The following is a 17,115-nucleotide window of genomic DNA, read 5'->3' as shown; positions in this document are numbered from 1 at the left end:
TCACATAAATAATTACTCTAATTAATACAGCTTCTAAAGGCCAGGATAACCCCTCTCTATAAGTTCCCAAAGAAGGGTAAAAGACCATTTTACCCCTCTGATGGCTCATAAGTCCAAACATTAACTAAACCCTAAAAGTCAACAAAGTCAACTCCGATCAACGGACAAACGTTGACCAGACTCGTTGAGTGCACTCAAGCGAATCGGCGAGTCCACACTGGTCCTCTGAAGTCTTGTAAGCCTCATTTGACACGACGAGTTCCCTCCCCACTCGTTCGGTTACTCAACAATAAATAGCGGGGCAACCCCGACTCAACTCGTCGAGTTGCTCCCATGTCAACATTGAAATGACCTTCTGAGGTCAGATCCGTTTCCCTAAGCTATAGATCTGGCTTCCCCACAACCAATAACAACGTAAATGTCGAAACTTGACCCACATGCAACGTGTATAAGGCTATCTTTGGCTAAAAGGCTTCTATAATGGAAATCTAGGCTCTTTTCTTCCTTAAGCCAACATAAAGCAGATTGGGAAAAGTTCTCTGGACCTCTATGGGTCCAGATCTGAAGTCGAACACCACAAGGGACCAAGAAATCAACATAACAAGCTCAAAAGGGGTATAGAAAACCCTAGATCATAGATCTTAACCCAAAACAGAAAAGGAACTGGATTTGGTACCTCAGTAGTGTAGATCTGGGCTTATAAACTCTGGATCCACAGCTCCTTTGACCTCCTCTTGCTTGGAAAAACTTCTCCTTTGCTAGAACACACTAAAATCGATCAATATGGCCTTATCTCTCTATCAACTCGCTCAAGCTCTTATGGGGTACTCTATCTATACAGGTAGCCGTACAAGAGGGTTATAAGGTCCTTTAAATAGGGCTCGGGCCTGGGGAATTAGGGTTTCATCTTACAGCGCGGACTCATCGAGTCCCCCCTTTCCGACTCGTTGAGTCCCTTCATTAATACAATCATCAATCACGACCTTACTCGACGAGTCTATGCGTCAACTTGTCGAGTCCACCCTTTAAACTCAAAAATAAAAGATTAAATATAATACCTGGATATCCAGATGTTACACACATACTACGAGACTAGAGTATTTGTATAGCTCGAAACTACTTATCACAAATTTTCATTTTTTTTTTCAGACACATTCCTAAGTGGCAGTTTGAGCTATTTGATTTGTTTGCCAAATTACATATTTGGAAGTATGATAGCATCTAGTATCTTATAATAGTCGAAATAACTCCTTTATTTTGTATTAGGTTCACCAAAACTCAATGACTCAAACTACAAAGAGACTTCCTATAAACTTGACCGTTCCTAGTCTTTGACCAAAATCCCAGGATTTTACACGTGAACACAACTGCAAATACATATTACATGACTGAAAAACTCAATTGCCTAGAAATGTAAAGTATAAACCAAAATTATGACCCAACAACCTTCCTTTTGGTTTATAGCTTTCTTTTCTAATTGACCCAACAAACTCCCCCTATAATGTAGCTGGCTTTTCTTGTTAATCTTCATTGGGAGCTTAACTTCAACTTTTATCTTTGATTTCTTCACAGCTTCAAGATGAACTTGATGAATCTTTAATAAATGGTTGTATAGTGTTTGGGGTTTAGGGCTTAGGGTTTAGAATTGAGGGTTAACATATAGGGTTTAGGGTTTCTACACATCTCAAAACTGACGCCAAGCTTGAAAAGTATCTTCTTGGCTATCATCTGCTGCAGAGAATCATCTTCTACCACCAACACTTTTTTCCCTCTCTTAGGGCTGCTACTGCTCATCGAAAACCTTTCAATTTCCTCCTCTTCTTGGTTGCGATTCCGTTTTGTCATTTGCTGACGATTTGCGTGTGTTGGTGCCCTGGATTGTGGAACAAGATGTATCAACGAGTGTAAACATGAGCCATGGAGCTGCATGGTATTATGATGTCTGACGGGGGAAGCTTCTTCTCATCGAGGCCTTGGAGTTGAATGCAATTAGAACTTAACCAGACGATTCTAGAACAAGAATTGTTGGAGTCTTTTCTGAATTCAACAATTCCTTTGCATAGTTCATTGAAGTCAACCCTTGTTATATCTATGACGTCCGATAATTTATGTCTGAATCTGTAAACGGATAGTTCCCCGCCGACCTTTTTGTATCTTTACCGATTGATTTTACATGCATATTTTAGTACAAATATAACGTCATTTCAAATAAAATAAGATATGAAATGGTATCTTATCTCAAATTATAGGAAAAGTCGAACAAAATGTAAAGCACAAATTGTAATTCTAGTTAACGACTGAAAAACTAAAATTTTGTGTTAAGCATCTATGAGTAAAGAAATTTTCTAGGCTCGTAGTACATGTTTCCCTGAGATATATAAATAACGTCCAAAATGAAGTTCGTATGCAAAAGATATATGACTGTTTTAAGAAACCAAACTAATATAACACTAACTTTATCTGATTTCATAAATCATATTGATCCATTAAGGCAGTTCCACACCTCATCTGAGAGCCTTTTTGGACTCAGATTACGGCTTAATATTTTATTTAACACTCGAAATATTTTTAGTAAAAATATGTGTAAAAATTAGAAAAAGAAGACGTTTCAGACCAATTAGACGCGAAACTTTAAACGCAAATTTCCAGAGTTATACAACTCGAAAAATTTATCCATTCAGGCTTTTAGAATTTGAGAATTAAAATCTATCAATCTACACCATCAAAGAAATTACCCAACATCGAGAATCAGACTCGCAAAACCAAAATCATTTCTAAAACAGTAGAAATGCATAATGAAATATTACACTTTTTGGTAAAAAAATAAATAAATAAATAAATAAAATTGAATAAACAAAATAATCAGCCTACGTATTATCTATTTCTGTCTCAAAAATAAATAAATAAATAAATAAAATTGAATAAACAAAATAATCAGCCTACGATATTATCTATTTCTGTCTCAAGTCCCTTTCTATCTCTTTTCTCTATCCTTCCTTTTAGAGTAAATTACACGAATGGTCCCTATGGTTTGGGGTAATTTGCATGCTTGGTCCCTAACTTATTTTTTTAACTCGGAAGGTCCCTATGGTTTGTTTTTGTTACGCGTTTGATCCCTACTATTTATTTTTGTTACGTGTTTGGTCCCTGTATTATCTAAAATGACTATTATTTAAAAAGGAAAAAATGATGGGGTAGGTGAGGTAAGGTGAGAGGGTGGGATTAGGGGTGTGTTTATTTAAATAAATTAAAAAAATCAAGGGCATAATAGTCTTTTTAGGTAAGATAGGGACCAAGCGCGTAACAAATACAAACAGTAAGAACCTTCCGAGTTAAAAAAATAAGTTAGGGACCAAAAGCGCAAATTACCCTAAACCATAGGGACCATTCGTGTAATTTACTCTTCCTTTTATTTCAAAACCTTTACGTTAAAGAAGGAAGTCCAGAGACTTTTACCATTCCAGAGAAAACCATACTTAAATGGTAAAACAAAAACAAATAGATGCAGTATTTATGATATCTCTTACAAGTTACAACAATTCAAACCTCACAATTTAACTATATTTAAGGTGTAGTTCACCTCCATTTGAACACCAAGCAAACCCACCTTCCTCTACTCTAACACCACCCACTGCCTCCCTCTCGTTCATGAGATTGGGCCACCACCATAGAACCACTATTATTACCACCACCGTCTTCCCGAAACCACCATCTCCATCCCACTGCTGCCGCTGGAACTTTTTACCTTCACAACCCACATCCATCTTCCAGTCTTCCTGCACTACCGAGAAACACCACCACCAAGGGTGGTGTTGTTGCTGTGTAACCACCGGGAAACATAGTGGTTCTCCCTCTCTTGCCAATGATATGAGTTAGCTTTCAGACACAACCCAACACCACCTTTCCTTGTCACTCTCTCTGGTTTCTCATGTCACCGCAGCCGGACGTAGCAGTCCGCTCCGCCTCCCCCTGTCGTAACCCACCATCACCTTCACCGCTGTAATTGTGATTTTGACCACCATCTGCCACCGTGAGCCACCATAGCTCCACCATCCAATAATCCCTGTTTTGGACAAGAGAACCCACTCAAACACCTCCTCCACCTGCGTTGCTCTCCCATTTCCTTTCTCATCTGGTGCTCGTCGGAACAGGAAGGAAAAGAGACAGAAGAGCAGCCATCGCCGGCCATCGTCACCACCTGCACCTGCTGTCGCCAACGCTACTGTGTGACGTCCGACCATCACCATCCGTTGCTGTAAGTTCTGATCACCAACATCCTCCTAGTGTCATGCTCCTTCGAAAACTAGATTGGATCGAGAAAACTCGTTTTCTTTCATGAAACTCGTTCGTGTTAAATTTTTTTTCCCGTGGAACTGTGGTATCGCGACTGGAACCAAAGAGACGGCACTGTGCAAAGTTTAATTCATTTTATTTAAATCCGACCCTCAATATTTCTGACTTATTCGACTATGGCCCTTCCTTCAAAATAATGCTACAATTAAGTCTAAGTCCCGGAACAGCCCTCCATCCAAATCCCTAACAAATTAAGTTCTGAAACTCAAATCAGCCTCAATTGTACATGATTAGCCCTTGGTATCGAGATTAATTTGCAAGATCAGTCCCTAGAGTTTGAATTTGGCAAAATCAACCCATAGATTTTATTTATTTTAATAAAGACCACCTTATAATTATTAACTAATACCAAAACTTTCCTTTTGGGTTTAACATGTCATTTTAAAAATACACGAAGGTTTGTTTTAAGGATGAGGAACGTCACGCAACAAATCTCGCGACAAGAATTACACTTGGAGCCTCATTCACGCTACGAAAGTAAGTGTTACGGCCTCTTTTTTAACGTTTTAATATTATGGGGAGAATACATGTAACATATATATACTGGTTATGAAATGCGTTTATAAACATGGGAGACTCATATATCGGTTATAAAATATATACTCAATTTTAATATTTGTTATTTTCAAAATAATATACATAGTTTTAATATTTGTTATTGTCATAATAAAATATTATAAACTGATTTTCTTACGATTTGCATGCGCTTAAAAAATATTATTAGCCTTGCAAATAATTTATTTTCACTTATATCCAGCATGTACAAACATATATTTTAATTATTTACGTACGAATTATAACAATTATATCTCGGAAACCTTTCGTGCACGCGAAGAAACATATTATCTATTTAAGCGAGTGACATACAGTTTTACGGATTTATCGAACTTACTCGGTTTTTATAGTGAAAATTTATCGTATAACCTAGTTAATGGCCTTTATAGTGAGACAATATTCATTACTTAAATTTAACCATTTAGTATTATCATTTAGCTATAACCATTAATTCTCATAGCGAGATACGTATGTATAGATCTATAAGGGTTGACACCCCCACCTGCGATTGCTAGATACAACCTTGACCGATCAATCGAAGCAGGTGATAATTATCTTTAGGATAACTACGACATCCAATGAAGCATTGTAAGGGATTATAACTACTCACATAGCTTGATTATAGGACTCACTATAGGCATTAACCGAACTATTTATCTAGAAACCACATATTCAGTTTCTCTGTTTATCAAACCTTTTATGCATGAATTTACTTATGGTTTATCTATTTATCAAATATTTTAAGTATGGATTTACTTATGTTTTATCTCTTTAACAAACGTGTCAATCATGAATTTATTTATGATTTCATTCTTTATCAAACATGATTTTAACCACAAAAGAAATACTTTCTAGACTTTTAAAGTATCATTATCGTGGTTAGTAGAAAACTTGTAACTCTCACCAACCTTTGTGTTGACCATCAAATTACATGTACTCTCAGGAAATCATTGAACCAGCCTTTAACCGAAGAACCGTTTACGAATTCCTGGCATTCTAGTCTTATCTAGTTTTTGTTATATCGACCTACTTGTTACTAATTACTATTATATCTATGAACCTTGTACTAAAACGCTAAAATAGAATGTAACTGCTATATTGTTATTGTTGTAACTTGTGATGTATATTTACTTTGCTTGTGATCCACGAAGTAAGTCGTACACCTCGACGTATTTCACCGCCTCGGCCGGGGGATGTGATAGTATCGATCACAAGCAATATGAAATTTGCTACACGACTTGCTTCATTATCATTTATTTTTTGGGTCGGTGATACAACTTGAACTCCATTTCACGTGGGCGTAGGCCAGTTCAGGTACCCAAAACTTAAACTTAAATCAGATGATGATCTGTTTTGTTCCTCTTCTTATCGTCTAAACTCCCTGAAAGTTGGCATATGTTTTCTACTGCTAAAACTTTAATTCCTTTCGTTGTTATTAATTGTTGTGCTGTCTTACGTCTTTTATCACTATTAATAAAGATAACAATTATAGAAGAACTATAGCCTTGCTTAGGAGGGGTGCTTTTCACAATCTTGTCATCTTCACTGAGATCAGATACACAAACCTTAAACACAACATCGATCCTGAAGCATTTTACCTTTTCGCCCACTTCCTTGTCAACTATGCTTATCTCTGCTCCCATCAATCGTACCTGCAATTAATTGTTCAATATTATATCTTTTTGTTTACTTAAGAATGAAAAGGAGATGACATGTTAAATGTTAATTAATGTTACCAGAGACTGGACGATTCCAAGGCCTAAGCCAGTGCCTTCAATTTTCGGAGCCATTTCCGTTTCTTGGACCTGAACATAGTTTTCAAAGATAGATGCTTGTTTCTCTTTGGGAATACCCTATCCAATATCGTTTACTTCAAATACGAATTCCATGGAATTAGGATCATCATGGTGATGGTGATAAACTTCATCTATCGCTTCGGTTCTGAACAACAAGCATCATCGTGTAGATTCTTCATCTTGTGCGAATCTTGAATTCTGCAATCTAGGCCTCCTAGCCCAAGCAAAAACATACACATTACCCACTAAAGTAAATTTGACAACACTGTTGAATAAGTTTGACAATTTCTATTTAGTCCTGCCTTCATCCCCTTTGACTTGAGAAAATTTGGTGACTTGGAAATCCAAAATCACATCCACTCCTATTTTAGACCAACAGAATAGAACAACTCAACTACACCCACAACTATATTTATCAAGTCGACCATACATTATTAGTTATGATTTTATATATATGAAATGAAATGGTTGAGATCTTGCCATAAAGATCTCGAACAAATCTGCACAACTTTCAAATTTTTAGCTAATTCTGATCATTGATCGACCTCGTTGATGGACACCTCTAACATTCCAGCAATGATTGCTAATGAAGCACGAATATCATGGTTGGCAGTAACAAAATGCAAGACTCTGATTCATGTTCTTTCTTCCTACTTGTTGTGTTGCTCCATTCTGTTTTATAAGAGCAATTCTTAGGCACATCTCTTTTCTTGCTGCTCTCACTCTTGACACTACGAAACTGAAATGGAGATACAAACAGTCACATACAGTAGTGAAAGAAGCAACAAAACAATTAATATATTCTTATGCACCCTGTTTTCCGCTCCTCCGTCATATGGTAATGCTAAAACGTATACCTGAAAAATTATGTAATTCATGTCAAAAATTAATACATACATATACATATAAAAAAGAAAAATGTAAGTTTCTTATATTGATTCCATTATCATGATGTCAAGGGAGGAAGAGTACAAGATATATTTTGTTCTTGAAATCTTTAAAATCGGTGATTCCGATGTGATGTTACCATGATTCTCAATCCATAGCTGAAAAGATATTGTCATATTCCCATCCACTTCTCTTAGACCATTACCGTATTCTGTAGCCAAGTAAAAACCTCCACTAACAGGCTTAATGCCAGAGAACACATTAATTAACGATTTGAGGTAAAATCCAAGTGAGGTGACTCCATTTTTATCCACACCAGTTGCATTCAAGACAAACAAATTATTGACATTGTTAAATGACTTCCCTAATGAAGCATGTCCATTTGTAGATTTGAATGCTTGTTGTAACCACATTTCATTAACGAAAACTTGAGATCGAAACACAAATGCATCCCCATACAACTTCCCTATATCTGAATTAACAGGTTGAGTGTACCATAAATAACCCTTTCTAGAATTTGTGGGCTTAGAGAATGATGTGTTAGAATATAGAGAAAATATATGCAGGTGGTTGCTGGAGTATAATGCAAAGAGCAAGTCATCTTGTGTGATATATGAAATTTGTGATAGATGAGGGCTTGTTAATAGTACTTGAAACAACAAAGGAGATAGTTGAGATTCTATGTGAGAGAATGAGAGGCCTGTTTTACTTAGAGAAATAGTTGCAAATTTATCTAAATTGGTTGTTGATGATTTCATTGGAAGCAATGTAGTTGTTGCATGCTGTATGATAGACCATGTTTCTCTATGAGAGTTCTTGGTGATAAGATGAACTTCTTTTTCAATTGATTTGATTTTTAAAACCCATAATGGGATAATCAAGGTAGGAAGCATCAAGTTGATTATTTGCTACAAAATTATTAGCACAAGGTTGAGTTAATGATAACCAAAGACAATTATTGAGTTGTGATAGGATATTAATTACCAGTACGATTAAGAAAGATATTGGGTTTGATGTGATCATTTTGTTGATTTATGCAAGTTTTTGGTGAGTGATTTGATAGAGGGAGGACTACACTTTGACGACAAATTAATTTCAAATTTTTTAATAATATCCGAGAGATGAATACTATAATGCTATATGATAAACTCAATATTCAACCTTAAGCAATTTGGTGATAAGTAGCTAATACCAAACGTTGTTTCGTTTTCTTAAAACATGTTACGAAAATAACTCTTCATATAATTGGAATTAAGGTGTTTATTTTGGAAATAAATCATCAAAATAAAAGAACATGATATCAATATAAAATATAGCCAAATACGAATTTATATTTTTGTAACTACTAACTAGGTAGTGCTGGTATGTTAATACTGAAATATGTATGTGTATATGTAGAGAAAATTTAATCAAAGATCGATATTTTTTCATTTAAAAAAAACGTTCTTGAAAACGCTAATTAACTTTTAGTTAGTAGGATATTTCTCTTTTTAAAATTGATTTTAATGTACACGGGCGGAAATGAAAACTTCAAAAAATAAGGGGCTGAAATTAAAACTTCAAAATATAATCATATAAAAAAGAAAATTTTATTTCAAAATTATAGCATACTAAATATATAAGAAAAAAAACCCTAATATAAAATATTGTTACAATGAATGTGTACATAGAAATCGTTATTAATTAGTGTTTTTAGACTTAATGTTTTTCGAGTAATCGGTTTATCAAAATACGTTTTAAATACAAAACAAAGAAAATATAAAAACAAAGATTCCCTAAAATAATTATTTCTGGTTTTATTTCGTAACATACCTTAATTTTACTATATATATATATATATATATATATATATATATATATATATATATATATATATATATATATATATATATATATATATATATATATATATATATTAAAAAGTATCTAAGTTAGGAACAACAAAGTTCCTTTGTTATTGTCAAATTTGCCTATTTGGTTTAAAGTTGGAAAAATTGATCCTATACTTATACAAAGTTATCAAAGGTGGTAAGTTTTCAAAAAACATCTTGTTAGAGTGGGATAGTCAATGGTAGTGGTGGCCGGAGAGTCTTACTCGTGGATACGTGTCGGCTTCTCCTTTTCCACCATTTTGTTCTCCAATCAAATTGTTACAGATTATCATCTCTCTATCTTTAGGGTTTAGGTTGTTAGGTTTAGAGTTTATGGTTTATGGTTTAGTGTTTAGGGTTTAGGGGTTAGGTTTAGGGTTTAGGATTTAGTGTTTAGGGTTTAGCGTTTATTGTTAGGGTTTATGGTCAAGGTTTAAGGTTTAGGGTTTAGGCTTCAGGGATAAGGGTTTTTGCACATCTCAAGACTGACGCCAAGCTTTAAACGTATCTTCTTGACTATCATATTCAACAAAGAATCGTCTTCTGACTCAATTACTTTTTTCCCTCTTAAAGGACTACTACTTCTCATAGAAAACCTTTCATTTTTCTCTTCTTGGGTGTGATTCCATTTTGTCATTTTATGATGATTTGCATGTGTTAGTGCCCTGAATTCTTGAAGAAGATGTATCAACTAGTGTAGACATAAGCCATGGAGCGACATGGGTATGATGATGTCTGACGGGGGAAGCTTCTTCTCATCGAGGCCTAGGAGTTGAATGCACTTAGAACCTAACCAGGCGATTCTAGAGCAAGCATTCTTGGAGTCTTTTCTTAATTCAACAACTGCTTTGCAAAGCTCATTGAAGTCAACCCTTGTTGTATCGATCACAAGCAATTTGAAAATTGGTACACGATTTGCCTCATTATAATTCCTTTTTCGGGCCGGCGACACAACTTAAACTCCATTTGATGTGGTTGTGGGCTAATTCAGGTACCAAAAAACTTAAACTTAAATCAGATGATGATCTATTTTGTTCCTCGTCTTGTCATCTAAACTCCCGTAGACTTTTTGAAAGTTGGCTTATGTTTTTCACTGCTAAAACTTTAATTCCTTACGCCTTTATAAAATTTTGTGCCATCTTAACCCTTTCATCTCTGCTAATGAAGAGTACAACTATAGAAGAATTGTAGCCTTGTTTAGGAGAATAGATTTTCATAGCCTTGTAATCTTCACTAAGATCAAATATGTAAACCTTAAACACAACATTGAACTTGAAGCATGTTCCTTTTTCTCCCACTTCCTTGTCAACTATACTTATCTCCCCGCGCATCAATTGTACCTACATTTAATTGCTTAATAAAAGATATTTTTGTTTATTTGAGAATAAGAAGGAGATGATATATTAAATGTTAATTAATGTTACTAGAGACTGGACAATTCCAAGGCCTAAGCCAGTGCCTTCAATCTCAGGAGTTGTTTCATTTTCCATTTCTTTGACCTGAACGTAGTTTTCAAAGATAGATGCTTGTTTCGCTTTGGGAATACCCTTTCCAGTATCATTTACTTCAAATACGAATTCCATGGAATTAGGATCATCATGGTGATGGTGATGGACTTCATCCATCACTTTAGTTCTAAGAAACAAGCAACATCCTGTAGATTCTTCATCGTGTGCGAATCCTTAATTTTGCAATCTACGATTGCTGGCCCATGCAGGAACATACACATTACCCTCTAAACTAAATTTCATAGCATTGCTGAGTATGTTCAACAATATTTGTTTAAGCCTACCTTCATCCCCTTTGACTTGAGAAAATTTGATGACTTGGAGATCGAATATCACATCCACTTCCATTTTCAGACCAACAGGATAGAACAACTCAACCACATCCTCATATACTTTTGTCAATTCGAACTCTTTTTCTTCAAGCTCCATCTACCAAACTTCTATTTTACTTGTATCAAGAATAGTGTTTAGTATACCTGATTAATCCACATAACATAAACATACATTCTTAGTTACGATTTTATATATATGAAATGAAATGGTTGAAAGCTTAGCATAAAGATCTACTGAAATAATCTACACAAGTATCAAGTTTTTAGCTAATTTTGATATTTGATCGACCTCTTTAATAGACATCTCTAACAATCCAACAACGCCTACTAGTGAAGCATGAATATCATGGCTAACAGTAACAAATGCGAGTCTCTGATTCATGCTCTTTCTTTCTGCTTGCCGTGTTGCTCCCTTCTGTTTTATAAGAGCAGCTTTTAGGCACATCTCTTTTCTTGCTACTCTCATTGTTAACAACCTGAAACTGAAAATAGAGATACAAACAGTCACAAATAGCAGTGAAAGATGCACCATAACAATTAATATATTATTATGCATCCTAATTTCTGCTCCACCATCATATGGCAATGCCAAAAGATGTACCTGGTAAATTCCGTAATTCATGTCAAGAAATTAATACATAAATATGCATATACATATAAATAAGAAAAATGTAAGATTCTTATAAGGATTCCATTCCCACGATGTCTAGGGAGGAAAAGTACAAGATATATTTTGTTCCTGAAATCTTCAAAATCTGTGATTCCAGTGTGATGTTACCATGATTCTCTTTCCATAGCTGAAAAGATATTGTGTTATTCCCATCCACTTCTCTTAGACCATTACCATCTTTTGTAGCCTAGTAAAAACCTCCACCAGAAGGCATAATGCCAGAGAACACATCCATTAACGATTTGAGGTAAAACCCAAGTGAGATGACTCCATTTTTATCCACACCAACTGTAAAATGAAGGTATACTAATCAGAGTCTTCTCTAATGAAGCACATCCATTGAAAGGTTTCAATAATTTTCTTGTCTTGAATACAACTGGTGTGGATAAAAATTGAGTCATCTCACTTGGGTTTCACCACAAATTGTTAATGATTGTGTTCTCTGGCATTAAGCCTTCTAGTGGAGGGTTTTACTTGGTTACAAAATATGGTAATGGTGATGGAAATAAGACAATATCTTTTCAACTATGGAAAGGGAATCATGGTAACATCACACCAGAATCATAGATTTTGAAGATTTTAGGAACATAATATATCTTGTAATCTTCCTCACTTGATATCATGGGAATGGAATCGGAATAAGAATTTTACATTTTTCTTTTTTATATGTATATGTATATGTATTAATTTCTTGACATGAATTATGGAATTTTCCAGGTATATGTTTTGGCATTACCATATGATCGTGGAGCAGAAATAAGGATGCACAAGAATATATTAACTCTTTTGTTGCTTCTTTCACTGCTGTTTGTGACTATTTGTATCTTCATTTTCAGTTTTGTGGTGTTGACAGTGAGAGCAGCAAGAAAAGAGATGTACCCAAGAGCTGATCTTATAAAATAGAACGGTGAAACACAACAAGAAGAAAGACAGATCATGAATCAGAGTCTTGGAGTAGTTACTGTCAACCAAGATATTCGTGCTTCATTAGCAGATATTGCTGGATTGTTAGAGATTTCTATGAATGAGGTCGATCAAGAATCAGAATGAGCTAAAAATTTGAAACTTGTGCAGATTTGTTCAGGAGATCTTTATACTAAGGTCTCAACCATTTCATTATATATATATATATATATATATATATATATATATATATATATATATGTCATAACTAAGAATTGATGTTTATGTTATGTGGATTAATTAGGTATACTAAACTCTATTCTTGATACAAGTAAAATATAAAGGAGTGGATGTGATTTTGGATCTCCAAGTCACCAAATTTTCTCAAGCCAAAGGGGATGAAGGCAAGCTTAAACATTTATTGTCAAACTTACCTAACAATTCTATCAAATTTACTTCAGTGGATAGTGTGTATATTCGTCCATGGGCCAAGAAGCGTATATTGCAGAATTTAAGATTCGTATTTGAAGTAAACGATACGTGAAAGGTTATTCCTAAGGAGAATGAACGTTTAACTTTGAAAACTACGTTCAGGTCAAAGATACGGAAAAGGAAACGACTATTGAAATTGAAGGCACTGGCTTAAGTCTTGGAATCGTCCAGTCTCTGGTAACATTAATTAACATTTAACATATTATCTCTTTCGAATTCTCAAGTAAACAAAGATCTAGTATTGAACAATTAATTGCATGTACGATTGGTGGGCTGGGAGATAAGCATAGTTGACAAGGAAGTGGGGAAAAGGCACATGCTTCAGGTTCAATGTTGTGTTTAAGGTTTGTGTATCTGATCTCAGAGAAGATGACAAGATTGTGAAAAGCACTCCTCCTAAACGAGGATATAATTCTTCTATAGTGGTTCTCTTCATTAGTAGTGACGAAAGGCGTAAGATGGCACAAATGTTTTTAGCAGTGCACAAAATTAAAGTTTTGGCAGTGAAAAACATAGGCCAGCTTTCAGAAAATCTTTGAGAGTTTACACAACAAGAAGAAGAACACAATAGATCATCAACTGATTTAATTTTAAGTTTTGGGTACCTGAACTGCCTACACCCACATCAAATTGAGTTCAAGTCGTGTCACCGACCCGAAAAAGAAATAACAATGAAATAATTCGTGTACCAAATTTCATATTGCTTGTTATCGATACAACAAGGGTTAACTTCAATGAGCTATGTAAACCAGTTGCTGAATTCAGAAAACACTCCAACAATGCTTGTTCTAGAATTGTCTGGTTAGGTTCTATGTGCATTTAACTCCAAGGCCTCGACGAAAATAAGCTTCCCCTGTTAGACATCATCATACCCATGCCGCTCCATGGCTCACGTCTACACTTGTTGATATATATTCTTCCAGAATTCGGGGTACCAACACATGAAAATCATTCGCAAATGACAAAACGGAATCATACCCAAGAAGAATATGAAATTAAAAGCTTTTCGATGAACAGTAGCAACCCTTTGAGAGGGGAAAAAGTATTGGTGGCAGAAGCTGATTCACTACATTAGATGATAGCCAAGAAGATACTTTTGAAGCTTAGCGTCGGTTTTGAGATGTACAGAAACCCTAAATCCTAAACCATATACATCCTTAAACCTTAAACCCTAAACCCTAAATCCTATACCACCCTAATCCATAAACTCTAAACACTATACAACCCTAAACCCTAAGCACTATATAACCCTAAACCCTAAACCCTAAAGAGAGATGATAATCTTTAACAATTTGATTGGAGAACAAAATGATGGAGAAGGAGAAGTAGATATGTATCCATGAGTGAAACTCTCCATCCATCACTACTTTTGACCATCCCACTCCAACAAAATGTTTTTGAAAGTTTAGCACAACAACAACTTTGTATAAGTATAGGACCAATATTTCTAACTTTAAACCAAACGGACAAATTTAACAAAAATAAAGGAACTTTATTTTTCCTAACTTGATACGTTTTTAATATATATATATATATATATATATATATATATATATATATATATATATATATATATATATATATATATATATATATATATATATATGAAGGTATGTTACGAAATAAAACCAACAATAATTTTTTGAGGGACTCTTTGTTTATATATATATATATATATATATATATATATATTTGTATTTTTATTTTAAAACGGAACTTGTTTCCAAAATAAACACCTCAATTTCAATTCTATGAAGAGTTATTTTCATAACTTGTTTTAAGAAAAGGAAACAAGGTTTGGTCTTAGCTACTTGTCACGATATTCCTTAAGATTTAATATTGAGTTTATCATAGAACATTATAGTATTCATATCTCAGATATTTTTACAAATTTAAAATTAATTTGTCGTCAAAGTATAGTTCTCCCTCCCTCAAATCAATCACCAAAAACTTGCATGAAGATCAACAAAATGATCACATCAAACCAAATATCTTTCTTCATCCTACTAGTAATTAATTTCGTCAAACAACTCAATCATCATATTTCATTATCATTAACTCACCCTTGAGCTAATAATTCTATAGGCAATAATTAGCCTTTGGCTTCCTACCTTGATAATCTATCTCATTTTGGGTTTTAAAAATCAAATCAATTGAAAAGTAAGTCGATCTGATCACCAAGAAATATCATGAAGAAACATGGTCTATCATACAACATGAAGGAACTACATTGCTTCTAATGAAATCATCAGCAACCAATTTAGCTAAATGTGAAACCATTTTTTTGAGTAAAACAGACCTCTCATTCTCTCACATGCAATCCAATTATCTCATTTGTTGTTTCAAGCACTATTAATGATCCCACATCTGTCACTAGTTTCATATATCACACAAGATGGCTTGTACTCCAATAACCACCAGCAAATATTTTCTATATATTCTAACACTTCGTTTTCTAAACCCTCAAATTCTAGAGAGGGTTATTCATGGTACACTCAACCTGTTGATTCGTAAATAGGGAAGTTGTATGGGGATGTGGTTGTGTTTCCATCTCAAGTTTGGTTAAGAAAGCGTGGTTACAACTTGGGGTGTTATTTGGTTTGGTTTTTCGGTTTTCGGTTAAAACAGTTCGGTTTTTTTGGTTTTTTTACATTTTAAATTTAACCATAACCAAACCAAATAAGGTTCGGTTTAATCGGTTTCGGTTTCTTCGGTTATGGTTTATTCGATTCAGTTTAAGTTTAACGGTTAAACCGAATAAAATTCAACACATAAAAATAAATATTAAACTAAAAGAAAAAAGCTTACTAAACTATAACCAAACAAAGAAACTACATTAATATATAACATATTATATTCAAGTTATAGTGATAGGTTAATATAAGTTTAACCGTATATGAAAATGAAAGAAATGACTAAAGGTTATTTGGTTAATTTGTTTTTTCTTTTTAATACAAAATATAAAACAATTATAACTTTATATTGGTTACTAACAAAAAAAGGCATGAAAGTCTTAGTAACTAATCAATAAATTTATATATAAAATGTTGATATATATATATATATATATATATATATATATATATATATATATATATATATATATATATATATATATATATATATATTCGGTTTTTTCAGTTTAACCAAAACAATAAAAATTTAACCAAAAACCAAACCGAATAAGGTATCCTTATTCGGTTAACCAAACCAAATTAACTGAAAACCAAATAACCCAAACCAAATGAACCAAAATTCATTTGGTTCGGTTTGGTTATTCGGTTTGGTTTTTTATGACACCCCTAGTTACAACAAGCTTTCGAATCTACAAATGGATGTGATTCACTAGTGAAGTCATTGAATGATGACAACAATTTGATTGTCTTGAATACAGCTGGTGTGGATATAAATGGAGTCATCTTACTTGGGTTTCACCTCAAATTGTTAATGAATGTGTTCTTTGGCATTAAGCCTTTTGGTGGAGGTTTTTACTTGGCTACAAAAGATGGTAATGGTGAAAGAGAAGTGGATGGGAATAAGACAATACGTTTTCAGCTATGGAATGAGAATCATGGTATCATTACACCAGAATCACAAATTTTAAAGATTTCAGTAACAAAATATATCTTTTACTCTTCCTCTCTTGACATCATGGGAAGGGAATCTGTATAAGAATCTTACATTTTTCTTCTTTATATGTATATGTATATTTATGTATTAATTTCTTGATATGAATTAGGAAATTTT

General features: G+C 33.9%; 1 long non-coding RNA gene across 1 annotated transcript; it reads left to right on the top strand.

Annotated features, from left to right (window-relative positions):
• Positions 1-3,606: 3,606 nt before the first annotated feature.
• LOC145045387 (uncharacterized) lies at positions 3,607-8,416 on the top strand. The gene is made up of 3 exons (XR_013681813.1): positions 3,607-4,255; positions 4,751-4,830; positions 5,852-8,416. It is a non-coding gene; the product is annotated as an uncharacterized LOC145045387 (long non-coding RNA).
• The last annotated feature ends 8,699 nt before the right edge of the window (positions 8,417-17,115 follow it).

Source organism: Lactuca saligna, chromosome 1 (genome assembly GCF_052625555.1).
Source record: "Lactuca saligna cultivar CGN05327 chromosome 1, ASM5262555v1, whole genome shotgun sequence".
NCBI classification, from domain to species: Eukaryota; Viridiplantae; Streptophyta; class Magnoliopsida; order Asterales; family Asteraceae; genus Lactuca; species Lactuca saligna.
The sequence above is the reverse complement of the archived record's forward strand: the minus strand, read 5'-3'. Positions and strand labels throughout refer to the sequence as shown.